The sequence below is a fragment of the Lepidochelys kempii genome, chromosome 11, assembly GCF_965140285.1.
Source record: "Lepidochelys kempii isolate rLepKem1 chromosome 11, rLepKem1.hap1, whole genome shotgun sequence".
NCBI classification, from domain to species: Eukaryota; Metazoa; Chordata; order Testudines; family Cheloniidae; genus Lepidochelys; species Lepidochelys kempii.
The window spans coordinates 73,709,675-73,737,559 of NC_136390.1; the positions used below are offsets into that span (position 1 = coordinate 73,709,675).

The 27,885-nt window shown below is 45.6% G+C and overlaps 1 protein-coding gene across 10 annotated transcripts in view; it reads left to right on the forward strand.

Moving 5' to 3' along the window:
- Nucleotides 1-11,931: 11,931 nt before the first annotated feature.
- Nucleotides 11,932-27,885, forward strand: part of HDAC4 (histone deacetylase 4) — a 468,350-nt gene continuing 452,396 nt past the window's right edge. For 5 of the 10 annotated variants that reach the window (XM_073306834.2, XM_073306828.2, XM_073306831.2 and 2 more), the window contains exon 1: nucleotides 12,580-12,671. The gene's annotated coding sequence lies outside the window, so the exon portion shown is untranslated. Of the gene's footprint in view, nucleotides 12,045-12,579; nucleotides 12,672-27,885 lie in introns of those variants that run through there. The other 5 variants (XM_073306838.2, XM_073306839.1, XM_073306829.2 and 2 more) reach the window with 4 other exon arrangements.

Sequence of the window (27,885 nt, forward strand, 5' to 3'; positions counted from 1 at the left end):
TTAAGGTCAGGCTTGAAAAAGCCCTGGCTGGGATGATTTAATTGGGGATTGGTCCTGCTTTTGAGCAGGGGGTTGGACTAGATGACCTCCTGAGGTCCCTTCCAACCCTGATATTCTATGATTCTATGATCAGTGATGTAAACATATTAAGGGGAGGCCATTAAGGGTGCTCCAAAAATAATCATTTGTAAATGGCCTAAGTTACTTGAAAGACTTCCTGTGCACTTGTGGTCCAGACCATGGGGCATGGAGACGTGGGGACTTACAGTGACATGTGACCATGTCACCTGATAATGAAATCCATCTGAAATCTGGTGCTTTTCCATTTAGGAGGGGTGGGGACCCAGAGAGACAAAAGATTCCTGCCTTGTGCCAAAGCTATAAAAGGGGGTGGAGCAGGACAAAGGGGGAGGCCAATCATGAGAAAACCCCTGCTTACCACTGGAGATGTCTGCTGGATCTAAAGACTGTACCAGGGGAAAGGATTGGGCCCAGACTAGGAAGGAGTCTAGTCTGTGAAAGAAGTTTATTGAAACATCTTTGAGGGTGAGATATTACCTGTAATCAGTTTCTTAATGTATTAGGCTTAGACTTGCATGTTTTGATTTATTTTGCGTTGTGACTTACTTTGTTCTGGCTATTATTACTTGAAACCACTTAAATCCTACTTTTTATACTTAATAAAATCCCTTTTGGTTATTGATAAGCTCAGAGTAAGTGATTAATACGTGGGGGAGTAAAAAGCTCTGCATCTCTCTCTATCAGTGTTATAGAGGGCGGACAATTTATGAATTTAACCTGCATAAGCTTTATACAGAGTAAAACGGATTTATTTGGGGGTTTGGATCCCAATGGGAACTGGGTGTCTGAGTGCTGGAGACAGGTAACCTGCTGAGCTGTTTTCAGTTTAGTTTGCAGCTTTGGGGGTGTGGACCAGACCCTGGGTATGCGTTGCAGCAGGCTAGCATGTCTGGCTCAACAAGACAGGGTTCTGGAAGTCCCAAGCTAGCAGGGAAAATGGGCTCAGAGGTAATTTCAGCACATCAGGTGACAGTCCCAAGGAGATCTCTGTGACCTAACCTGTCACAGTCTCATCTCATGGGACTATGGGGTAGAGAAGAAACTGAGAGCAGTTCATCTGTGTAGTTCTATATATCCTTGGTACAAGGCACAAGGAGGTCTGGAGGCCAAACAAGCACTGCTACCAAAAATCACCCAAGTCACATGGGGCGCATGTGCACCTGAAGTGGAGCACACTTAGGGATCCATATCTTGAAGAACTCCACTTACTGTACAAGGTAAGCAACCTCTCCTTATTTAAGAAAACCACAGTAGTATAGTTCAAAAGGATGATAATATATGATGGTCTCTTCCCCAAAGACATTACACTGTTATGTTTGTAAAGCACCCCAGTCTAGTCTGAGTCTAAATGCTACCACTGTTTAAATATTAAATGAATAAAATAATAATCAAAATGTGTGGTGAGACCCAGTTACAAGAAAAATATTTTTAAAAAATGTATTCTTCTTAGGACCAAAGAAATTGTCATAATGATCCAATGTATCTTCATTGGCACTCTTTCTATAAGCGTCCTTTTCTCTAAATATCTTATTAAAAATTTTCAGTCCCCATGTACAGTACTAGACACTTTTCAAACAGCAACATAACTTTACTTCATTGCAATCCAAGGGATAAAGCTGCTGATTATGAATCTAACTAAGCTGTGCAGGCATGCACAGTATAGCCATTTTTCGGTGCAAGTCAGGGATGGAGATATCTAACTGTGAAGCCAGGGGTGAAAGTAATTGAGGACACTTACCAGTTTGGGGCCAGGGCAGCTCCAGCCCCCAGAAGGGGCGGAGCCACCGGCGGAAGTGGGTGGGGTGTGTGTGGGCTCTAGGCTGAGGCAGGGGGTTGGGGTGCAGGAGGAGGTCAGGGGGTCGACACTTACCTTGGGCAGCTCCCGAAAGCGACCGGCACATGCCTATAGCAGTGGCTCCTAGGTGGAGGACACAGGGGTTCTCCATGTGTCCCTGCCCACAGGCACAGCCCCCACAGCTCCCATTGGCCGCAGGGGCTGTAGGGCTGTTCCGGGCTCCGGCCACTTCTGGGAGCAGCATGGAGTGATGGCGGGCAGGAAGGCTTCCTTAGCTCTGCTGTGCTGCCAATGGCAGCAGCGGTCCCTGGGCCCTTTTAAATCGCCTGGGCCCCTGGGCAATTGACCCCTTTCCCCCCCGCCCCCCCGCCCCGTGACAGCAAAATTTTCAATTTTTCTCTGTTATACCTAGCCTTAATCTGTGTATACGATGTAAGTACACTTTATTACATAGTTGTCATGTAATAAAGTAATTGAGGACACTTACCAGTTTGGGGCCAGGGCAGCTCCGGCCCCCAGAAGGGGCGGGGCCACCGGCGGAAGTGGGTGGGGGGTGTGTGGACTCTAGGCTGAGGCAGGGGGTTGGGGTGCAGGAGGAGGTCAGGGGGTCAACACTTACCTTGGGCAGCTCCCGAAAGCGACCGGCACACGCCTATAGCAGTAGCTTCTAGGTGGGGGACACAGGGGTTCTCCAGGTGTCCCTGCCCACAGGCACCGTCCCCACAGCTCCCATTGGCCGCAGGGGCTGTAGGGCTGTTCCGGGCTCTGTTGCTTTCGTTGACTCTGGCATACAGAGGAGTACAGTACTAGATGTTATGTATGTTTATTTGAAATTGTTGAAAAAGCAGTGGGATGCTTTGAGAAACTATATGTGATCATGTCATTAAAGACTGCAGAAGGGACAGAGATAAGGTTGCACATGCAACCTGAAATTGACCTTTCCTTACTTTAAAACTGGGGTCAGGCTGAGTTGGTCTGAGACAATAGGCATATTTCTTTGGTGACCCTATCAATTGTTTCCAAATTTAAACTTTCATTAAAAAAGAATTAAGGTTCTCATCCTATGGTTGTGAAGATTTAATGCAGTGTTGAAGTTGCAGACAACCTGAAACAATAGCTTTCAGAGCCAAATGCTGCCTTACAGTCTCTAGGGGCACAGAGAATCCTAAGCAGCAGAAAAACCTTGGTTCCTTTGTGCTGGTCAGGGTAGAGAATGGCATGCAGAAGACAGATTTAGTAGCATGGGAAGAGAGTTCAGGAGCTCTGCTGTTTTATGCACCATACAAATACACATGATGACACAGATCCTGGCCAGAAAAGCTTTAACAAGATAAAATATAGATAAGTTGTAGGGAAAAGGGCAAGACAAACAATGTGATGATAGGCCCGAGCTATATCAGTTCACTCTTGAAAGGTTTTTAAATGTTTTTTGTGGCAGTAGGAGTGGGCTGGCAGGAAAGAGCAAATAAACAGAATCCAGGGAATGTGGAAAGAAGGGGAGGAGACAGATGAGGAGAGGAGGGGACAGAGTTGAACAGTGAGGGAGACTGAGGATGGTAGCAGAGTGACTGTGAGGAGCAGGGTGAGGAGAATGCTGGGGGAAACCACCAATCAGCAGGCAGAAACTTGTGTCCAAAGTTTAAATTGTATAAAACAGTGTGACATCACCGACATCTAGGCCTGGTGCAGGTCTGGCAGGGGTGAAAGTACAGCAGGAACCCCCATCTGGGCCACCCTGCTGCAGCTGATCCTGGAAACAGCCCAGATGCCTTACTCTACTTTCACCCAGTCCATGTGACTGGGGAGGGAGACTTGCTGGGGCCTGGTGATGTCTGTTTCCCTATTCAGAACATCAAAAATGTAACCATTTTGTCAAACAAGAAGTAGCAATCAACTAAAGATAAGGTGGAGGTGGGTGGGAAGTACTTTAATTGCATCTTATTTTAAGCCTTTATGAATTAGCCATGCTGAATTTTTGTGGATTTCAATAGCTTTTAAGCAAAATTTTCAGAATAATTACAGAGTGAAAACAGACTACCCTGAATACACTTGAATTTAACATATAGTAGAAATGTTTTTTCATGTTACTTTTGATTTTTAATTTAAAGGGACAGCAACAAGGTTGAATTTTCAATCATTGTGCACAAGCACTGGTTAGCTTAGACTGGATATTAATTGATTTACACCCCCCTGCCCTTCCACCCCCCCCCCCCGCTCGTAGTACATCAATTAAATCTTGAAAATAATAGCCACTCTGTAAGGCAACTTCTAGGGTACAGTTCTCTTTTCTGCTATCATCTTTGTGTGCTACTTCAGCAGTGCAAAAAGACTGTGAAGCAGCAAATCTGGCCAGCTATGAATTCCTCCAGTGGTAGAGCTAAAGGAATGGGTCCATGTCACAGCCTTCACTTCCAAGCATAAGGGGAAATGATCAGGAGAAATGGGATGTGGGCAGAGTGTTTCAAGGCTCCAGTTATGTTCAGATGCAGGACTGACCCCTTAGGGCGGTGGGCCTGCTCTAATTTATGCTAGTGACCAAACCAGCTCCCAGCTGTACCCAAAAATGGAAAGCCAGTAAAGTGGACATAAAGCCACCTTGTTCCCCCACCTAGGTCAGCATTGATCACAGTTCAGTCAGACCCATATTGGAACCTTTAGAGCCTCCAAATATTACTCTGTCAATTGTACTACCCACTATTAATAAACTTTAAGACCCAAGTTACTTAGGCCCAGATCCTCAAAGGTATTTAGGCACCTACATACCTTTGAGGATCTGGGCCTTATACCCATGTCTCTTAGCACTTAAAAAAATTGAAAGCATATATATATACATACATACACACAAACACACAAATGAGCATACAACTTGCCCCAAAAAGTAGATAGCAGAACAACCTCAGAAGCAAACCCAAAACCTCACCAACTAAAGAATAATAGGCAAACAAGGCCCTAATCCAATATAAATTAAAAAGGAGACAAAAAAGGGCTTCAGCCTTATGCAGAAGGATGCCAATGATGTACTTAGGCATATATTAAAGTTTCAAGTCTTCTTCTACAAAGAAGGTTCTGTTTCCTATTTTCTTATAAAAAGAAAAGGAGTACTTGTGGCACCTTAGAGACTAACCAATTTATTTGAGCATAAGCTTTTGTGAGCTATAGCTCACTTTGCATCCGATGAAGTGAGCTGTAGCTCACGAAAGCTTATGCTCAAATAAATTGGTTAGTCTCTAAGGTGCCACAAGTACTCCTTTTCTTTTTGCGAATACAGACTAACACGGCTGTTACTCTGAAACCTATTTTCTTATGCTTAGGATGACAAGAAGTCCCATGTTCGGTGATCTTAAGTGTGCGTTTGTGTGGGGTGTAAGGTCAGATAAACTGGATAAACTGACCTTACTGAAGAAATATTTGAATAATAAAAGACTAGAAACCTGATCCAGAATCCTTTGAAGTCAGTGGGAGTCTTTCCATTGACTTCAAAGGAAGCAGAATTAAGCCCTCGCTGAATATGGAAGATACAGCAGTTCCCAGAGCACAGGCATCACTGAAATTTTCAGATTAAGGCTCTTGAGTAGTTGAATTGCCACATTCTGCAATAGTTCCAATCTGCAAGTGGTGTCCACGAATAACCCCAAGTAAAATTACAGGGATCTATCCTAAACAAGTGGAGTGCTAGGGAGAAGCCTGAGCCTCGGGAAAAATGTTACATCTAGATGCTTTGGAGATGAAAAAAAACAATTCTTACAATTGCCAGAATGTGAGATTACATTGTTTGGAGTAAAAAAACCACCAAGGGTGACAAGCCAATCCTGCAAATATTTTATACCGGAAGCTCTTCCTGGCAGCTAAGGAGCTACCCACCACCACAATAGAGAGATTGAACATAACCAGTATGGAAAACTGTCTCATATCATACATATCGTGATTTTTAAAAAATAAAAATACAGTTGCTATTAGTTTCCTTCAGGTCCCAGTTTTTACTTAACCCCAGACAAGTGAATTGTGGGAACTATAAGGCAACAGAATTATTTTTCTTTGGGAAGATCTGGAAGCTTAAAAAAGATTTAGCAAAAGGTAATTGATCAGTCCAAACAACCATCACAAGCACTATGCTGGGATGATCACACATAAATAGGAAATTGTGAATCTATTTTATATTGTGTAGATGAGAATGGCAGGAGGTCATGCTCATGAAGGCTAAGTGACTTGTTGCCTGGGGATGTTGTGAAAGCCAAAAGTATAACTGGATGGAGGATAGGTCCATCAATGGCTATAGCCAAGATGGTCAGTGATTCAACCAAAGCCCTGGTTGTCCCTAAACCTCTGACTGCTAGAAGTTAGGCCTGGATGACAGGGGATGGATCACTTGATAAATTGCCTTGTTGTTGATTCCCTCTGAAGCACAAGGCTCGGCTGCTATAGGAAGATGGGATATTGGTCTACATGGACCATTGGTCTAACCCAGTATGGATGTTCTTATGAATATTGAAGGATAAAATGTTTGAAGCATGTTTTATTAGTTTCAGGCATGGTGCTGAATGACTCCAAGCATAATGAGAGTGCTGCCAACCAAATCCTCAGGCCAAGCAAAAAACTACAGATGGTGAAGATCCTACAATATATTAGAATAACTGTTTAAAGTATAAAATCCAATTAAACATTAAATGATTGCCAAGAAAGTATGGAGGTAAACAAAAGGGGCACAGAGGACTACTGATTGCTACTTATGGCAATTCACATAAGGGTCTCTTTTATACCCTCTAGTGGATGTTTGATACCATGAGGTGTGCATGACAGCCCTTTTACAGACTATACTAGCTGCAAAACAGAAGGGTGAGTGCATCTCAAGAGCAGGATCCTATATAGACAATTCTTCAGAAAGAATTAACAGTCTGATTGTCTGCTAATAATTGAACAGGTAGTATATGTCCAAATATTTTGCATTTTCTTTCCCCCATTATTCCAACAATCAAAAATCAGTAATTTCAGATTTGCTGAAATTTATATTACCTGCACTGGCTAAATACATATGTGTCATATATAGTATGACAATCTTCTATAGCTTGTCTTATTCCTAATTTTTGTTAAAATTGGAATAGAAACAAGAAGTTTTATTTTTTTAAAGAAATTCAGTGTGTAAAACACGGTAAAAATTAGCTATAGTAGTCTATCCATTGGTGCTTGGTTCTTTTTTTGGGCTTGTATTTTAATATCCAAATCTGATCCAAATTTAAACTTTTCCACACCTTATTTCCACTTCCTTGGGGGAAAAGGGCTGGAGGTGGTGCTTTGATGTTTGTATCAGAACAGAACCTGCAATGTTCCGTGTCATCTCCCCAAAGGCAGGTTTGTCTGGGAGGATATGAAAGAAACTTTCCCACAAAAACTCAGGAGTTTGAAGCAGATGGAAACATTGGGAGAAAGTGCAGGTAGTAGAGGGCATGGTGCACCTGTGAGGCAGCCCTGATGAGAGCTGCAGGGTACCAGGCAGCTTCTACTAAAAGCACTACTAGAGAACATGGACAATGTTTTGCCCTGGAGTCTTCTCTTCTCCCTGCTTCTGCAGCTCCTCTCCTTGGCTTCTCGCTCTTATTGTCATCTAGTGAGAGCAGTTTCAGTCAGTGGGGAAAAGGGGAAGTGAATAGACACAAGCTCCTGGTGCTGAGAAAAGATGCAACATGTGGCAATGGGTCAGAAGACATTCAAAGGGAAAGCACAATCACCATTCCCACACTCAGTCAGAATCAGCATGTGAATGTGTGGAGGGGAGGAGAGACTGCTCCCTGTGCTTTCCAAGCTAAGGGCTAGTCTACACTGGCAATGCTTGGCAGTGCTTTAACACGGTTTGTGTAGTCACGGCAGAGCGCAAGGAGACAGCTCTACCAGCATTCTAAAAAAAACTACCTCCACGAGAGGCGTAGCTCCCAGCGCTGGGAGTGCGGCTCCCAGTGCTGGGGCACCGTTTACACTGGCATTTTACAGCGCTGAAATTTGCTGCGCTCAGGGGTGTGTTTTTTCACACCCCTAAGCGAGAAAGTTGCTGCACTATAAAACGCCAGTGTAGACAAGCCCTAAGTGCACCAACTTCAAGGCTCCAGTGCACCAACTTCAACCCCCTTTACTGTCATTTATACCCCCACTTCACACCCACTCACATTCCACATGCGCCTACTCAGCATCATGCCCCAGTCTCCCCTCATCCTTATCCCCTCTGCAACCGATGTGAAGTCATCCAAAGCCCTTGCTATGTTTATTCCACACACATGCATTTCCTCCCATCCACCAGTGAATGGAAGTACATTGGGGGGTGGAGGAGGGAAAGAGTCTGCCGAAAGACCTCCTGTGTAAGCTTAGGGGAAAAGGAGCTCAGCCCCTGCTTTGAATAGATAGAACAGGAGTGGCCAAACTTACTGACCCTTCGACCTGCATACAATAATTTAAAAACAAAACAAAACAAGGAGTACTTGCGCCACCTTAGAGACTAAGAAATTTATTTGGGCATAAGCTTTCGTGGGCTAAAACCCACTTCATCGGATGCATGGAGTGGAAAATACAGTAGGAAGATATATATACAGAGTACATGAAAAGATGGGGGTTGCCTTATCAATTCTAACGAGACAATTCAATTAAAGTGGGCTATTATCAGCAAGAGGAAAAATCACTTTTGTGTGGTAATCAGGGTGGCCCATTTCAAACACTTGACAAGATATGAGTAACAGTAGGGGAAAAAATTAGCAAGGGGAAATAGTTTTTAGTTTGTGTAACGACCCATCCACTCCCAGTCTTTATTCAGGCCTAATTTGATGGTATCCAGTTTGCAAATTAATTCCAGTTCCGCAGTTTCTTGCTGGAGTCTGTTTTTGAAGATTTGTGGTGAAGAATTGCCACTTTTAAGTCTGTAATTGAGTGTCCAGGGAGGTTGAAGTGTTCTCTGACTGGTTTTTGAATGTTTGAATTTTCAGAAGCTCAAGAGCCACAAGACATGCACAACCTGCCCCACTGGGTAGCGCCTTCCAGGCCTTGGGGTTAAAGCCCTTAGATCTCCCCCCTCACTGCAGGGCAGAATCCCCTAGTCCCACCACTCCACTGTAGGGCAGAAGCCCCAAGCTCCCCCACCCTGCCCAATCTGGTAGATGGAGAATGGTGGGGGAGACGGGGCTGGGGGTGGGCTCCATGAACTGTAAAAGAGCTGTAAGCGGCTCATGAGCCACAGCTTGAGATTGAACATGGGGAAGCTCTATTCCAGATAGACTGTCTTTTCATTCCTATGGGGGGACACAATCCTTAGTGGACAGGATTTCCCTGTGCTTCAGGGGGAAGCCCTAATACCATTCGGTGGGGTTTCCCTTGCCTAGAGAAAACCCCACTCCTAGTGGACAAAGTTTCTTTGGCCCAGATCAATAATTGTATTTAGGTTCCTAACTTTCATTGACTTCCTCCTAAATACATTTGTGGATCTGGCTCTTTGTGCTTAGTGGAAGCCAAACCAAATTAGGCAGGTCTTCCTTTGCACAGGGGAAATCCCACCCAAGTGGGTGGAGTTTATCTGTTTTTAGGGATTCCCTGCTTTTATGAGGAGAATCCTGCCAAAAAATCCTTCCAAGCTCTGCCTGAGCTCCAGCGGAACAAAAGCAATGACTTTGCCACAGTATTGCCGATTCTTGCAATGATATCAAGAGTCATGATATTTGGTGTTTTTCTTAAAGCCTCAGCTCCTGGAGTCATGTGATGCATGTGACAATCTCAGCTTTCATTTAAAGAAAGAGTATGTTTCAAGCCCTTGTGGTTGTAGAGACAAGCTTGAAAGTGTAAACTCTGAAGACATGAAATCAGAAGGTACATAAAATGACTAAACATTTTTTTTTTAAAATGTTGATTTTGGAGGGCTTGGCTCATGATCTGTGAACCCTTAGAGTCAGCAATACTCATACACATTCCTTGGAGGACTGAGGAGCTGTGTCCACCTTTGAAAGCCTCCTGCAGATGGGAGAGGTTGTCCAGCTAGTCACATCCAGGAGACGTGTGAGGGAAAGGGCCACTCTCCCTGACTCCTAAGATAATTTGGGCTGCGATGGTCTGGAACACCCTGTGTTGGGTTTGGGTCAGCCACTAGTTAAAGGGGCCATGGGTTTGAGAAAGGGCTGTGTGGCCTATGGCAGACAGTACTTCAGCTGGGGCCACTGTGTTTGGGGTCAGGGGTGCAGTGCAGAGAATGGGGGTTAGTCAGTTTAGCGCCCCCCCATCACCACCCACATGACTCCATCACCCCTCCAGCACACCGTGGCTCCCTGCTTCCCCTTACCCCACATCTGCATTGCCCCTCACAGCTCCCTGCCCCTGCTTGCACTCTACCCTTTGCATCACCCCACACGGCTCCCTGCTTCCCCTCACCCCGCCCCACACATCGACCCCCGCGGCTCCCTGCTCCTGCACGCCCCCAGCTCCCTGCACCCCCCCCCCCCCAGCTCCCATCTTCGGCTGCCACATATCTCTTGCACCCCCCACTCCCCAGGGCTCCCTGCTCCCGCTGCCCCATCCATCCTGCACCCCATTATTACCGCCCCTTCCCTCCCACAGCTCCCTGCCCTACATTGCGCCCCATCCCTCCCCCCATCCCCCAGGTTCCTGCCCCACATTGCACCCCATCACTCCCACAACCCCCTCAGGTCCCTGCTCTACGTTGCGCCGCATCCCTCCTGCACCCCCTCCCCACGGCCCCCTGCTCCTGCCACCCCATCCATCTCGCACCCCACTATTACCGCCCCTTCCCTCCCACAGCTCCCTGCCCTACATTGCACCCATCCCTCCCCCCATCCCCCAGGTTCCTGCCCCACCTTGCACCCCATCACTCCCACAACCCCCTCAGGTCCCTGCTCCACGTTGCGCCGCATCCCTCCTGCACCCCCTCCCCACGGCCCCCTGCTCCTGCCACCCCATCCATCTCGCACCCCACTATTACCGCCCCTTCCCTCCCACAGCTCCCTGCCCTACATTGCACCCATCCCTCCCCCCATCCCCCAGGTTCCTGCCCCACCTTGCACCCCATCACTCCCACAACCCCCTCAGGTCCCTGCTCCACGTTGCGCCGCATCCCTCCTGCACCCCCTCCCCACGGCCCCCTGCTCCTGCCACCCCATCCATCTCGCACCCCACTATTACCGCCCCTTCCCTCCCACAGCTCCCTGCCCTACATTGCACCCATCCCTCCCCCCATCCCCCAGGTTCCTGCCCCACCTTGCACCCCATCACTCCCACAACCCCCTCAGGTCCCTGCTCCACGTTGCGCCGCATCCCTCCTGCACCCCCTCCCCACGGCCCCCTGCTCCTGCCACCCCATCCATCTCGCACCCCACTATTACCGCCCCTTCCCTCCCACAGCTCCCTGCCCTACATTGCACCCATCCCTCCCCCCATCCCCCAGGTTCCTGCCCCACCTTGCACCCCATCACTCCCACAACCCCCTCAGGTCCCTGCTCCACGTTGCGCCGCATCCCTCCTGCACCCCCTCCCCACGGCCCCCTGCTCCTGCCACCCCATCCATCTCGCACCCCACTATTACCGCCCCTTCCCTCCCACAGCTCCCTGCCCTACATTGCACCCATCCCTCCCCCCATCCCCCAGGTTCCTGCCCCACCTTGCACCCCATCACTCCCACAACCCCCTCAGGTCCCTGCTCCACGTTGCGCCCCATCGCTCCTGCACCCCCTCCCCACGGCTCCCGCCGCCCTATCCCACTGCTCTCCACCACGGCTGGCTCGCAGGCAGGGCCAGCTCTAGGTTTTTTGCTGCCCCAAGCTCCGAGAGCAGCAGGGCCCAAGCCAAAGGAAAAAGACAGGCGGGCTGGAACGCCGCCCCGGAATTGTGCCACCCCAAGCACATGCTTTGCTGGTGCCTAGAGCCGGCCCTGCTCACAGGCCCCCCACCGCCCCCGCTTCCCCCCCATCGCACCTCGTCCATGGAGCAGGGAATTGTGCTAAAAATAGCCGCCGCTTGCTGATTGGCGGAGGGAAAAAATGGTCGCACCACGTGACTTTCCATCTAAAATTCCAAAATGGCGGATCCCATCACAGGCTGATTCCGTTGGTGGCGCGCGCGCCGCTGTGTTCCCCCAGCGCCTGGCCCTCCCCGTGCCTTGCCGCCGCCCCGAGCGTCTGCTGCCGCCGCACAGGTCAGTACCCAGGCTCCCCCGATCCGCGCAACGTGTGCCCGCATCTATACGGAGGCAGGCGCTGTGCGGTCCCTTTAAGGCTGCGGGTATTTTTGTCCTCCGGCTTTTAATTCTGCTGAGGCCGCTCCAGACCGCTGGGTCTTTAAAGGGATGGGTCGCGCAGGGCGATTTTTCTCTGGTCTGAGTGGAGAACGCGGAGGGTTCCGGGCAGGAGGTTGATGGGCAGGTCGAAGCACCAATGGGGGGCGTCTCCGCTGTAGTGGCGGGTGCGTTTGAGCCGCTTGAAGGCTCACGCTGCACTGTGATTAGGCAGCAGCGATGAGAGGGCGGGGCTCCGTCCGCTCACCAATAGGGGAGGACGAGGTGGAGTCGGGGGCGGGTCGTGAGGTGACTGACCCCTGACGGGGCCATTCAGCGCGGGGCCTGCGGGCTCCGCTCTCCGGCGGTTCGGCGTGCCTTGGGTTTTTGTGAATGAGCCGGGTGGGGCCGGGGCTGTGATACGTCCCGCCCCCTCCGGGTCTCTGCGGCTCCACCTTCTCCTCCCCCTGCCCTCCCCCCCCACCCAGTGAGCAGCGCTGCTGCCGCCTCGCTGCTGAGCGGGGCTCGGCCGGGAGCGATGCGGCCGGGGTGAGTGGAGCGGCCGAGGCGCCGGGGGCCGTGGCCCGAGAGCCGCCCGCAGGGCAGGGGGCGGGGCGGGGCTGGGTCTCTCTGGCCGGCAGCCTCCTGCCGTTTGTGTGGCCGGGTCCGGCCGTGTGTCTGTCTGGCAGTCACTGGGTGTGGGGCCGTGGGGGCGTGTGGGGGCCGGGGCCGGCCGTGTGTCTGTCTGGCAGTCACTGGCTGTGGGGCCGTGGGGGCGTGTGGGGGCCGGGGCCGGCCGTGTGTCTGTCTGGCAGTCACTGGGTGTGGGGCCGTGGGGGCCGGGTCCGGGTCCGGGGCCGGCCGTGTGTCTGTCTGGCAGTCACTGGGTGTGGGGCCGTGGGGGCCGGGTCCGGGTCCGGCCGTGTGTCTGTCTGGCAGTCACTGGGTGTGGGGCCGTGGGGGCCGGGTCCGGGTCCGGGGCCGGCCGTGTGTCTGTCTGGCAGTCACTGGGTGTGGGGCCGTGGGGGCCGGGTCCGGGTCCGGGGCCGGCCGTGTGTCTGTCTGGCAGTCACTGGGTGTGGGGCCGTGGGGGCCGGGTCCGGGTCCGGGTCCGGCCGTGCGTCTGTCTGGCAGTCACTGGGTGTGGGGCTGTGGGGGCCGGGGCCGGGTCCGGCCGTGTGTCTGTCTGGCAGTCACTGGGTGTGGGGCCGTGGGGGCGTGTGGGGGCCGGGTCCGGCCGTGTGTCTGTCTGGCAGTCACTGGCTGTGGGGGCCGGGTTCGGGTCCGGCCGTGTGTCTGTCTGGCAGTCACTGGGTGTGTAAGAGGGGAGCTGTGTCTGCCTGTCTGTGTATCCAGCAGCCCCGGTGCGTGTGTGTCTGTCTGTCTGTCTGGCGGTCGCTGTGTATGTTGCCCAACAGCTGCGCCGTGTGTGTAGGGTCGCTGGGTGTCTGGCTGTCCGTCCAGCGCTGTGTGTGCGTTGGGGGGCTGACAGGCTGTCACAGGCACTGGGGTGTGTGCGGGAATCTGTCCGTGCAGCAGGGTGACCCTTGCAGATGGAGGCAGTGAGGATTTGGGTGTGCTCACATCCCCCATCCCTCCTACTGCCCAAATATCTCCCTCCCTTCCCTGTGCAGAGGCGTGTCTGTCTCACCAAGTTAATAGCGAAGACATGTTCTGTGAAGGGGCAGGGGTATGGGTGGGGGGTTCTGGAATTAGAAGGGTTGAGCTCACTTGCAAATTGATTAAGCTGTTTACAATTCTGCTTTTTAAACCAATTAGCCCTCCCCACCCCCAAATTTGCCCTTTAAATTATGAGTGACAATTCATTAAAAAATTCTGATACATAGGATAGTACTATGTATATATTAACTTTAGGAAATAAACCCTTCGATAAAATGGGAATTTTCGTAGTTGAATTATTCGTAGCCCTGAAATAAAACCTAAAGGGGACTGCTGGGATAAAGAGGTGCAGATAGCTCTTTAAACTGTAAGTGATTACTGTTTTGAATGCTTAGTTATAATTCCAGTATTTGGGAGATGACACAAAACAAAGCTTTGCAGTGAGTGGCCTGTGTTCTTGTAAAAGTTTTTAAAAATATGATTATTGTCCCCTATTGCCCCTTCTGCACATGTTTCTGTGCTAATATGATGATAGTCCAGGCTATACGTACATGCATGTATTATTCAAAAGTGACTTTATCTAATGCTGACCCATTCAAAGTAGCTGTTTTGATCTTTTTAGTAAATAAAATGTATCTTATGTAAAGTGTCTGTGGACTTATGTGGGAGTCTTGTGCATTTCATGCTTATGATAGTTTTTATAACTTGTATTTTATTACCTTGGTTGAGATACTAGTAAATCAGCATTACAAAATTTTGCTTGTCCACTTATGTGAGCCAAATAGATACTTATTGATTGGCAAACAAAATAATTCTGTCTTCTTATGGAACGAGTGGACAGTAGATTGTTTTGTGTAACAAATTTTCATGATTACTTTTAGGCTGTTAATATATAACACACAATGACAGTATCAAATGAAACTTATGGGTAACATTCTGGCCTACCCCCGCACTGTGCCTTGTTCCCTTTTCCCCCTGACTTGCTGTGTGTTTAAAAGGGAGTTTTACTGTATGAAATGTTGGTTTGTGCAACAATGTTCATGTCATAGTTTAAAAAAATTAATTATAATGTATTGGGAGCAATGGGAAGAGAGGTGTTACTGAACTGTTGTGTGTGGGTTTATGCTGCAGGAATTTATCAGGAAAAATGCTGTGTGCAATACTTGAGTTTCTTTAATCGTTTGATTTTTGTGTGTGTGTGTGGCATTGTAAGTGCAGCATGACCTCTTAAGCAAAATCACTTTTATTACATGATGATTATTTAATATTATACCAAGACACCTCATACCATTTGGAGGGGAGGTAAAACTGATCCATTCGTTTCTTCGAAGTACATGTAATGCTATTAAGTGGCTTATGTACGTATTTGCATGACACTGAAGGTTTTTTCAGTTTGTCATTAGATTTGCTGTGACAACTTTCATATAAAGCTTTGCATACATTAGAGTTGTCACTTTTAAAATGTTGACATTCATTTACTATAGATTTGCCTAATATTTTAGGGGGGAATTTATGGAAGTTTTATTTCACAAGTAGCTGAGCGGTCTATGAGAGAAGTGTGGGTGGACTGGGCAGGTGAAAGTCATCCACCAACCTGGAATCAGGGCACCCAGAACGTAGTAGCTGTGTATTGGGGTCACTCATCACAGTATGGATCCTCTGGTTTCACCTCATCCACATCTGTCTATTTGGGCTAGTGTAGAGATGCCTGTATTTTACTTTCTGCATAGCCCCAATGCGAGATTTAAGTCATGTAGAGAGTCTTGTATTTGCACTCTGTACCTAAGGTGAGTTTCACCTTTCTTGAAGGAAGGTGTCAGAGTACATCTGGATTTACTGCTGTTACATAGCATCAATAAAAGTGACTTGTATGGTGTTCACTACTGTTAGCGCTTTCTGTTGCGGCCAAAAGTTACCTGAAGTTATCTATCTTAATAAGATTTCTTAAAAAGGGCAATATTTTTAAATAGCTAAGGAACACAAAAATTTAAGTAGCCTGATTCTTGACAGGATTTCTTTTTTGTAATGTGACCTGTCATTGCTTTGAATTCTAATAGTGGCTGAAGGACCAGAAATTGTTTGAGTTTTCACATTAAAAGATGCTGTTGTAGCTCCAGAGTCTGCCTGAAAGATTTGAGGGGGCACTGAATTAAGAAAGCTCAGCTGCTTGTATACAAATATCCAGCAATTACAAGGCACCAAAATTATTGCACAATTCCATTGTTACCATGGCAACATGTTCACTCAATTACAGTTGGAAATGTAAAATGCCACCCAGTTAGAAGAGACCACATTTTTTTTATAAACCAAAGTATGTAAGAGAGAAACTTCATGAATCTTGTGCTGTTTTTATATTTGCATGTGTATCTTATCAGATATCCTTCATTATTAATATCAGTTGTGTTCACTTATTTTTGGACCTTTAGAATGCCATCTTTCAACTTCAGTATTTAATTTTCCTTCAGGGTTTAGTTTAGAAAGGTAAAGTGGATTAAACCAACACACAAATATTCTGGAAATAAAATGATAATAGAGGGGAAACTTGTCAATTATTTAATAGAGGTAACGTAAAAACAAATTTGAGTAAAAGCCGTTGTCTCATCTGGTGGAACACACTTGAAGAATTTAGTGTTCATGGGCCAAGATTTTCAACATACTGGTAAGTACAACAGATGTAATCAGACAAGTCTGAACAGAAGATAACTTTAGGGGGTCAGTGGTAAGAAAGCAGTGAAAGTAGAATCCCAGGATGCCTTGTTTATAAGGAGTAGCTAGGAACCAAAAATTAGGGAACAGCGGGATCTGTGCATAAAGTTTCTGATACGGGATTGACAACATAAATTAGATCTCTTTGTCTACTGAAGTTAATCAGCAATTTAAAAAAACCTTTTAAACAAGGTCGTGATGGATATTACAGATTTTCAGTAATCTAGTTACTTGTATAGATTGTTTAAATTTATAAGAACACAATACAAAATTGTACAGTCAACATACAAATTTCAGCTTGATTGTGAAGCTTTAAAGTTTCAAGAATGACTTCAGATTCAAATACTTTGATAGAGGATGGTACAAAAGGAAAAAAGGAGGTCTCTTCCATACCAGTTTCTGAACCAGTTTCTGAACTATTGGTATCTCAAAATTAATAGACACACTTGAAAAAACAGGTGACTGTGAGCCAGAGGTAGATATGAAAGATGAGGGTGGGGACTTTACAAGTGATGTCCATGAATTGTCACACACAGCTTTTGAGAGGTTGCTGTCCCTGAGCCACTCTGTCACAGCAGCTTCTGATAAAACGTGGGTGAAAGTTACTGCTCAGCTCCCCTCTAGCTGCTGGAAAGAAGAAACAGTCTCTTCCCTTTCACTTTTCCTTAGAGCTTCTTCAGTGTATGCGGGGGAGGGTTTCTAGTACTTCATCCATCTCTTGGAACCTTCTTTCTACTGTGTGGATTTGGGTTGGGAGCAAGTCCTCCATGCAATCTGCAAAATTCTTCACTACCATGAATTACTCTTTTATGTATGCAATTGCAGGTAGCTTTCTGAAGCAGCAGCAGCTTGAATTGACCTGATTTGAGTTTTATTTCTGCTCAAATATTACACATTAAAACTTCCAGTTTCTTCTTGATATACTCTGATGCTACTATGAACATCAGCAGAGGTTCAGGAGTTGCCTGTCCGCAGGCTCATGAAAACATGGAATCAGTTCTCATTCTTTTAGCATCTGGGCTATCTTTGCAATCATGTGTGAAATAAGAACTTATTAAAAAACAAAAACTTAGTTTTTACAGAAATTGATGACTTTAAGCTCACTATCCCCTGGCTAGACAGCTAGAGACAGCTTTCCACTTACCTCTGTGGGGTAGATTTTTAAAGCTGTGTCCAATTGTGTCCTTGCTTTGAAGATGTAGAATGTATGAAATCTCTGCGTTCGGGCCCTGATTGTACCACCTATGCACTATAAATTGCACATCACTCTACCTGGGCTCAGCAGTCTGCCTGCAGGCTTGGGGCCTAGGCTTGTAGTTTAAGGAAGTTATAAGCAGTTATTTTGTTTGAAAATGCATAAAACGTATCAAAGAAACTAGTCGGTACAAATGTTGGACTTGATAGGTGTAACTCTTATTGCTAGTGCCCTTCAGAATTTTGAGAAGTGGGGAGTAGTCAATGATTTTTTTTTTTTTTTTTAAGGTAACTTCAAAGGTAGTCTGTATCTCAAACCTTGTTGCCTGAGAGAGGCATTTTTCCTAATTTTTTTTCTTTAAGTTGAATATTTTCTTTATTGTAAGATATGTTCAAATCACTGGTCTTTGAGGGAAGGGTAAACAATAATATGATGTTATATGCACTTAAATCCTGGGTGTATTGAATGCTTGGGTACATGCAACCTAAGGCCAAAGATGAAAACTTGCCTTTCTTAGATTCCTTGAAAATGCTACTGAAATTGCAGTTAGAGCTCATACTAACCTTTTGGAAGGTGTCGACTGTAACTAGACCCCTGCACTCTTTCTGAAGTACAGTATGGTGTCCTATTGGCCAAGTGGAGGAAATAATTATCAAGGTAGTAGTCTATGTAGAAGAAAAGTCAGGGCTTCAAAAAATTGATACTTATAGCCCAAGGCCTAAACTAATATGCCTGGGTGAAAATATTTGCTACTATGCTCCCTGCAATTTAAAGAAGAAAATCGCTCCAGGCCACTTGATAGTATGTTTTAAATACTGTTAAATATGGTATTTAACAACTTTCAGTGTAATAGATATTTTTAAATGTGACTTATTACTACAGTTGAATGAATAGTAGAAGAAATATTCATTGACTATATTTGATAATACCCCCAGAAGTAGTGTATGTGCAGAATAGTATTTGCCTAGCTACTGTGCTGGTTGAAAACCACAAAAAAGTATTAATGGAGTACAGTATTTGATGAACATTGATACCATTAATTATTTGCCAAGTTTTCTTCAATCAGTACTACTTACTACATGCTCTGGTATTTTCTTTTCCTTCCTGTCTTCACTCAACATTTCGTTTTTCCTGAGCTACCTTTTGGTTAATTCCCTCTTACCTCTTTTATTCCTTTCCTTGCCTTATGTTCTCTGCCGTCTCCTATATAATGTCTCCTTTCTGCTTCTCCCCAACCCATAAAGCCACATATTGGAGTTAAAATTTTAACTAGACTCCTTGTGGCTGAAGCACTAAATCGATCATCTGAGGGCTTGTCTACACTAACTGCTGGATCAGCAGGCAGTGATTGATCCAGCGGGGGTCAATTTATCGTGTCTAGTATAGACACGATAAATTGACTGAGCACGCTCTCCTCGACTCCGGTATTCCACCAGAATGAGAAGCGCAAGCGGAGTCAACGGGAGACCATCCGCTGTCGACTTACCGCAGAGAAGACACCGTGGTAAGTAGATCTAAGTATGTTGACTTCAGCTATGCTATTCATGTAGCTGAGGTTGCGGATCTTAAAGTGACCCCGTGTATTAGTGTAGACAAGCTCTCAGACTGATATGAAATAAGTGGCAGGCACTGAACAGGGGTAGCTTTCCTGAATTCATCCCTCTGCTTTGTTGCTGCTGAGAGTCAGTTTCTAATACTTGACCCTTCTCCTAGTTGTCATTTTTTTAGCTCATTTCCCCAAATAATAGCTTTGGTGTCCGACTTTGCTGTTGCTCTCAACTTTCTCAAGTGTTGGCACAATGAAATTGACCTGATTCTTTTCAGTTTCATTGCTGCCTAGAGGTCTGAAAAAAGCAGTGAAAACTGGTGAGACTTTGGGTCAGTTTTCACTCTGCTACAGATTGTGGGTGCTGAGAAGCAGCACGGGTATTGGAGCTGTCTGTAGAACCAGGAACACAGCAGTACATCATCACTTTATTCAGTTCACATTTTGCAGGCCGCCTCAACCATAAGAGCTAGATAATTTTTTTAAAAATGAAAACTTACCTTCTGCAAACTTCCTGCTTGCCATGCTCTGTTCAAGTTCTTGTATGCTTCCCGCTACGGTAGTATCTGAGTGTCTTGGATAAGCAATTTTTCTTGCTATTTGATGGTGTTAACTAGGAAACTGAAGTGGAGGGATGCTTTATCCTACAATGGGCCATGTTGATCAGGCGATGTGTGATATATGTATGGAGTGATTCTTGTCCTCAACAGTGCTGTCTAACCAGTAAGCAGGATATTTGGGTAATGCCTCTTTACCTGGAAAGGATTTGCACGGTTAAACTCAGAAAAGAAAACAAATACTGCCTTGTGTTTCCTTGATGGGGTTCTTGTGTTGTCATGACAGTCCTAGAAAAAGTTAGAGAAGGGGAGAAAAGTATGAGAGGGAAAATGGTGGGGGACACACAAGATTATAGAAAGGCAGTAAAAGAAGAAACAAGAACAGACTATAAAATCCCTTGGAAAGCTTCTATAGTTCTTCCTCTGCAAGGAATTTATGCTTGGCCTGTCTTTTATGTAAATATAAAAATTCAGCCTCAGTTGTGGTATTTACTGTTGTGCACATCTTGATCCAGTTCATTTTTTTTTTTTTCCCCTCTTGTTTTCCTGGTGGATACATTTGAGAGTAGTTTTGGTGACAAACTGTTTCAGATGGCATTGTAGTAGTACTGAGGAATGTATGGGAATTTGGGGTCACAGACCTATGACAATTATGTCCCCTATTCTGATAATCGAACCATAGTTTCAAATATAAAAGTATTTTCAAATAACATCATCAGAGAGGAACCTCACACTTGTCTGACAAACTTTTTGTTTGGCCTTGACTACTACACATACAATTTTTGTTCCCTAGTGTGATAGAGGGGCCTAGAGCTGGAAACCAGTTTGGATGGTCTGAAGACTTCAGGTGCACATTCGCAGTCTCCTAATTTCAGCTAGTGAAGCATAGCGCAGGTCCCCGGTGGTGGCAGCTTCACCCTCCTTCCCCCCAATCGAAAAGCCCATCTTAGTAGGATTCCATCATGTGTTAACTCAAGATGGTACTGAATATGTTGACCCTATTTTAAGGAATTGGTAATTACTATACTCCTTTAACAATATGTCTCCAGAAGAGAGACAGCAAGGAGGTAATGCCGTGGGGGGGGCAGGGAGCCGTAGGGGGGTGTGTGTGATGCAGGCAGGTGATCAGATGGGGAATATGTATAGCTGGGTACTTTTCCTCTTCTCTCTGTGTAGCTGAAACTGAATACCCAAGACAATGCCTCAGGTGCAATCCGGTTGTCATGTCTGTGGTTGCTGGTGTGTTGAACCTCTCATTTTGTAAAGTCTGACCTCCTACAGACCTGTCCTATATATATATCTGCATAAGGAGGGCTAGGATTTTATAACAAACGTGTAAATTATTGAGCTGAGACAGTAATGAAGCAGAATACTTCTTTAAAAATAAATTCCAGGATTGGAACATCAGTAATTTGGGTATCTGTACAGTGAACAGAATAATAGCAGCACTATATGGTGTTTGAGGTGACCTCTTAAAGATGCGTTTTCATTCTGAGGAAAGCACTAGCATCTGATTACATTTGTATAAATTTACCTTTCACATATACAGTAGAACCTTGATAATTCATACTCCTTACTTTTTGGAAAGATTTAATAGTGCTGTAGTGAGGTCTCCTATTAAGATTTAATTACTTTTACAAAGTGTGTTAACATTTATCAGTGTACGTTGATTTATTATAAATAAAACTAAATTACACTTGTCAAATGAACAAAATAGCTTTGGTTTCCTTATTCAGTTTGCATTAACTGAATCTTGAGAAACAGTAAGTAATTCATCATAGGCCAATCATTAGCACAAGTTAGATTCCTCTGTATTCATTCATTTTCCTAACTTGCAAAGCTCTCAGAGGGGTAGCCGTGTTAGTCTGGATCTGTAAAAGCAGCAAAGAAACACTGAACAGCGCACTGATACACAGATACCCTCCCACCAACAGCACAAGAAGAAGAACTCCACATGGACTCCTCCTGAGGGTCGAAACAACAGTCTGGACCTATACATAGAATGCTTCCACCGACGTGCACAAGCAGAAATTGTGGAAAAATAACATCGCTTGCCTCATAACCTAAGTAGTGCAGAACGCAATGCCATCCACAGCCTCAGAAACAACCCTGACAAAATAATCAGAGACTGATAAAGGAGGTGCTGTTGTCCTCATGAACAGGTCTGACTACCAAAAGGAGGCTTCCAGACAACTCTCGAGTACCAAATTCTACAGGCCTCTTTCCTCAGATCCCACTGAGGAATACACTAAGAAACTGCACCATCTACTCAGGACACTCCCTACACTAACTCAGGAACAAATCGACATACTCTTAGAGCCCCGACTGGGGTTGTTCTATCTACTACCCAAGATCCACAAACCCAGAAATCCTGGACGCCCCATCATCTCAGGCATTGGCACTCACTGAAGGACTGTCTGGATATGTGGACTCTCTACTCAGACCCTATGCCACCAGCACTCCCAGCTATCTCCATGACACCGCTGATTTCCTGAGAAAAATACAATGCATTGATGATCTTCCAGAAAACACCATCCAAGCCACCATGGATGTAGAGGCTCTCTACACAAACATCCCACACACAGATGGAATACAAGCTGTCAGGAACAGTATCCGTGATGATGCCACAGCACAACTGGTTACTGAGCTCTGTGACTTTATCCTCACGCACAACTATTTCAAATTTGGTGACAATATACACCTCCCGACCAGTGGCACCGCTATGGGCACCTGCATGGCCCCACAATATGCCAACATTTTGATGGCTGACATAGAACAATGCTTCCTCAGCTCTCGTCCACTCACACCCCTTCTCCACCTATGCTACATTGATGTCATCGTGGTGGTGATGATGATGATGACCCATGGGAAGGAAACCCTGGAAGAATTCCACTATGGTTTCAACAGCTTCTACCCCACCATCAACCTCAGCCTGGACCAATCTAAATGGAAGGTCCACTTCCTAGGCAACACAGTGCAAATAGGTGATGGTCATGTTAACACCACCCTATACCGAAAACCCACTGACCGCTGTGCCTACCTTCATGCCTCCAGCTTCCATCCTGGACACACCACACAATCCATTGTCTACAGCCAAGTGCTGAGATACAACCGCATTTGCTCCAACCCCTCAGGCAGAGATCAACACCTACAAGATCTTCACCAAGCATTCTCAAAACTACACTACCCACACAAGGAAATAAGAAAACGGATTGACAGAGCCAGACGTGTACCCAGAAGCCTCCTGCTGCGAGACAAACCCAAGAAAGAAACCCCCAGAATTCCACTGGCCATCACATACGGTCCTCAGCTAAAACCTCTCCAACGCATCATCAGTGATCTACAACCCATCCTGGACAATTATCCCTCACTTTCACAGCCTTGGGAGGCAGGCCAATCCTCACCCACAGACAACCTGCCAACCTGAAGCATATTCTCACCAGCAACTAGACACTGCACCATAGTAACTCTAACTCAGGAACCAATCCATGCAACAAACCTCGATGCCAACTCTGCCCACATATCTACACCAGCGAACCATCACAGGACCTAACCAGATCAGCCACACCATCACCGATTCATTCATCTGCACGTCCACCAATGTAATATATGCCATCATGTGCCAGCAATGCCCCTCTGCTATGTACATTGGCCAAACTGGCCAGTCCCTACGTAAAAGGATAAACGGACACAAATGAGATATTAGGAATGGCAATATACAAAAACGTGTAGGAGAACACTCCAGTCTCCCTGGACACACAATAGCAGATTTAAAGGTAGCCATCCTGCAGCAAAAAAACTTCAGGACCAGACTTCAAAGAGAAACTGCTGAGCTTCAGTTCATTTGCAAATTTGACACCATCAGCTCAGGATTAAACACAGACTGTGAATGGCTCGCCAACTACAAAAGCAGTTTCTCCTCCCTTGGTGTTCACACCAACTGCTAGAAGAGGGCCTCATCCTCCCTGGTTGAACTAACCTCCTTATCCCTAGCCTGATTCTTGCTTGCATATTTATACCTGCCTCTGGGAATTTCCACTACAGTCATCCGATGAAGTGGGTATTCATCCACGAAAGCTTATGCTCCAACATGTCTGTTAGTCTATAAGGTGCCACAGGACTCTTTGCCGCTTTTGCAAAGCTCTGTATTCCATCTTTTCTGCAGTCCTGCAGGGAAAAATGCAGAATTTGTAGCACTGGGGTTACATCCCTACTAATAACTTCCAATATCAAACTACCTGAAGCAAGAGAATCTAGTATACTAGAGAGAGCCCTTTTAAAACCATGAGCCTCTAATGGCAAAAGGGAAAAACAGGAACGCTAGCCAAGGAAACTTTTTCTAATGTTCTGTGTTTTCTGTTTTCTTCAGGGGGATAGTCATCTTGAAGAATAATTTACTTCATTTTAACACAGGGTTAATCTTGTAGCTTTTACAAAACTCTGTACTCTGTTAACATAGTTTCAGTGTTAATTACGCTGATATGGTTTATAGAAACACTTTAAGTCTGCTCTGAATAAAAATGTGCATGTTAGGGGTTTCTGGCTTAGCGTTGTTTATAAAGCAGTTAGTTTTATGCAGTTCAGATGCTTTTGTTGGATTGACGCTTAAGCCTGAAACAATAAGTTAGTTCTATTGTATGACAGCCTGAACCAGCATTCAAAGTGGAAGTGTTGTTCAAACCATTATGGAATTACTTTTTCCCTAGGGAATTGCGCAGTCATCTGGTTGTGTGTTGGTATTTGTTCTAGATTGTGTTGAACTTCAGAATATAGGTTCTTCTTATCAGTCAAACTGGACTGACTCTTTTGGCATAGTTTCCTATAAAATATGTAATTGCCAGTCTAGTATTATGTCTAAATAGTACAGCATAGCCAAGTAAAAAGCAGATGTTAATTATTTAGTATTGGCTTATTTAACAGTATACATTTTAATTTAAACATTATTCAGCCTGTATAATTTTAAAAACCAGAATGAACTGGAAGATTGAGACAATTTAACTTAGGAAGGAAGGTGTGCGCAAAGGAGCGATAGGGAGGGATTAATGCTGAAATTAAGGCTGGTTCTGTTCTGCTTTTAGTGACTATTCAATAATTTGAAAGAGGAAGGGTTAAACATACTCCATCTTTCACTCACACCAGTATCAGCCTTAACTTTCAGCTTTCTTACTGGGGTTTTCAGTTTAACAGTCTAAAGGTTATCTAACTCTCAAGAATGAGGGAGAAGGGTACACCTCACAGTTCAGATTCAGACATGGAAGGTCCCAGTAATCTTCTTGACTATAAATTCTCTAACTTTCCCATATTGTGTATTATGTTTAACTCTTGAGGTTTATTAAAAAATATTCTCATCTGTTATGTAATGAACTAAGTAGCTTTTATCCACAAGACTGCAGGGAACTCTGTCTTCTTTATCTGTCAGATGCAGTGTAATTGTAGCTGTGTTGGTCCCAGGATATTAGAGAGACAGGATGGGTGAGAGAATATCTTTTATGAAGCCAGTTGTCAAATAGAAGAACAGATTTGTGTGGCTCTAAAGTTTCTCTCCTATTCTGTTGGTCTGCTTACCTAGGCAGAGCATGTAATTTCTAAGAATGAAGTCAGTTGCTCAGTGTTCCGTGGAACAGTGAAACTGACCATTTCTTGGTACCGAGATCCATGGGATCACAGGAACTACATCTTTCCCTGGAATTACTAGATTCTCCCTGTTCTCTGGTGGTACTCCCCCACTAGATGATGAGGACATTTCTTCAGTGCCTCAAATCTCAGTGCCGGGCTCTCGTACCTTACTTACCATTACAGGAACCCTTTTACTGACACCTACAGGGAGAGGGGTGATTCTTGGAGCATACACTTTGAAGCTCCTCCTCATTGGTATGAATAGTAATTGATACCATCCTCTGTTCTGTATGGTCTCCTTCAGTGGTCATATTAGGACCCTTGGGCAGCCTACTGTCAGAAATTTTCTAGTGCCTCTAGCCTTGCTTGCTGGGATTATCTGGACAGACAGTCTCTTCCTCAATCTATTTCACTAGGAGGGTGGTGAAGCCCTGGAATGGGTTACCCAGGGCGGTGATGGAATCTCCATCCTTAGCGGTTTTTAAGGCCTGGCTTGACAAAGCCTTGGCAGGGATGATTTAGTTGGCGTTGGTCCTGCTTTGAGCAGGGGATTGGCTGAGATGACCTCGTGAGGTCTCTTCCTACCCTAAGTCTATGATTCTATTCTATGATTCTGCTCAGCTATCTGAGCAGCAAGAGGAAGAGGCTACGGTGGAAAAGGACGCCACCTCACAGCTAATCTCTTCCAGATGAGGCCATGATGTCTCCCCCACTCTCCCTGGCTGATGACTTCAGACGGCTTCAGGGCCTTGTGAAAGAAGGTGGCAGATTCTTTGCAAGCATCCCTTGAAGTCATAGTACAAACTGTTGGACATTTTACAAACAGCATTGTCTGCTTGACTGGCCTTGCCCATTTATGAGGCACTTCTGGATCCTGGCAACAGTACCACCTACTTGCAAGTGTACTGATAAAGTATTCTGCCCAGCCAAGGGTTCTGAATTTTTATTTACCACCCTTCTCCTAATTCCTTGATCACTGAAGCTATAAACGGGTGTGGAAGACAGCACCACACTCAATTGATACCATACGACAAGATTCAAATATCTTTATCTTTTTTTTGAACGTAAAAGGTATTAATTTGCAACCTTGCAGTTTAGGATTGCCTATACCAAGTTTTTATGGCCAAGCATAATCACACCAACTATTGCAAGCTTCACTCCTTTATTGAACACCTTCCAAGAGAGAGCACTGAGAGTAGGTCCAAGCCATCATAGCTGCGGGTTGGCTGCTTGCCAACACTTTTACAGGCCTTCCTGGATGTTGCTGACACTGCTGCTTGTTCCATCTCCACAACAATTGTTACATGTCGGGCATCTTGGCTCTAGCTCTCTGGATTCCATAGGAAGGTCCAAAATACAGTTGAGGATCTTCCTTTTGATGGTTTGAAACTTTTTACTAAGAACACTGAGTCATTTCCATGTGTTGACAGGCTCGAGAGCCACCTTGAGATCTCTTGGAATCTACACACCTGCAAGTAAATGGAGATCCCGGGTAGCTCAGAGATCCCACCCCATCCAGTTGTCTGGATTCCAACCCGAGCCTCTGAGGAGGAATCCAAAGTTTCAGAAGAATAGACAATCCACTAAACCTGGTTCAACTACAGAACCCTTTTCATTATTAAAACATCAATTTTGACGGGCAGATTGAGGGTCTGAATCATCCCTGTGTTTTTGCTTCTCCAGTTGCAACAGTTTGCCCACCTCCCTCCCTTCAGGGACACTCTCCCATTTTCAACTGTCTTGAGAATAGATTACATCTGACAAATGGATCTCGGAAGTCCTAACATTGAGATGCTCCATCCATTTTTACCTCCCTTCCCCGACCCTCTTCTGGGACCCCTCTCTTGAGCATTTATTGAGGCAGGAAATCAACTTTAACATGGCCAAGAGAGGCATGACCTTACCTGGATGTCTGCCAAACAATCAGCCTTCTGGCTGCTACTCATCTACTTCCTTAAGATGCTGGTTGGGTTCTTCAGTTTAGGAGTAAGTTTCTTTCAAGGCGTGACTCCTCAGTGGTTCCTGGAAATAGAGACTGCTTGCTCTGTGGAAGTACAACAGGTATTGTTGAACAGCAGGACATAATCCACCCAAAATACTTCCCTTCCGAAGTGGAGATGATTCAACGATTGGTATGAACAGCAACATCTTCCACCTACTTATTCTTCCCTCTCCGCTGTTCAAGGCTTCCTCCTGAAATCAAAAGACAGGATTATCTTTTTCTATCAGAATCCACTTGTGGCTATAACAGCCTTTCATTCCTCAGTTGAGGGATTCTCAGTGTGGCTAGCCCTGCAACAATGAGATTTATCAAAGGATTGGGGAACCTTTTTTCCCTTGAGTGAAAGAATTACTCCTGTTTGGGATCTGAACTTCATAATCAGGTGTCTTTCATGAGACCTCCCTTTGGATCGATGACTATCTCTTCCCTTCTTAACCTATCCACAAAGATGGTTGAAAAGTTGGGGAAATAGGAGCACTAATGGCAGACCCATTCTTTATAGTATTTTTCAAGAACGTTTT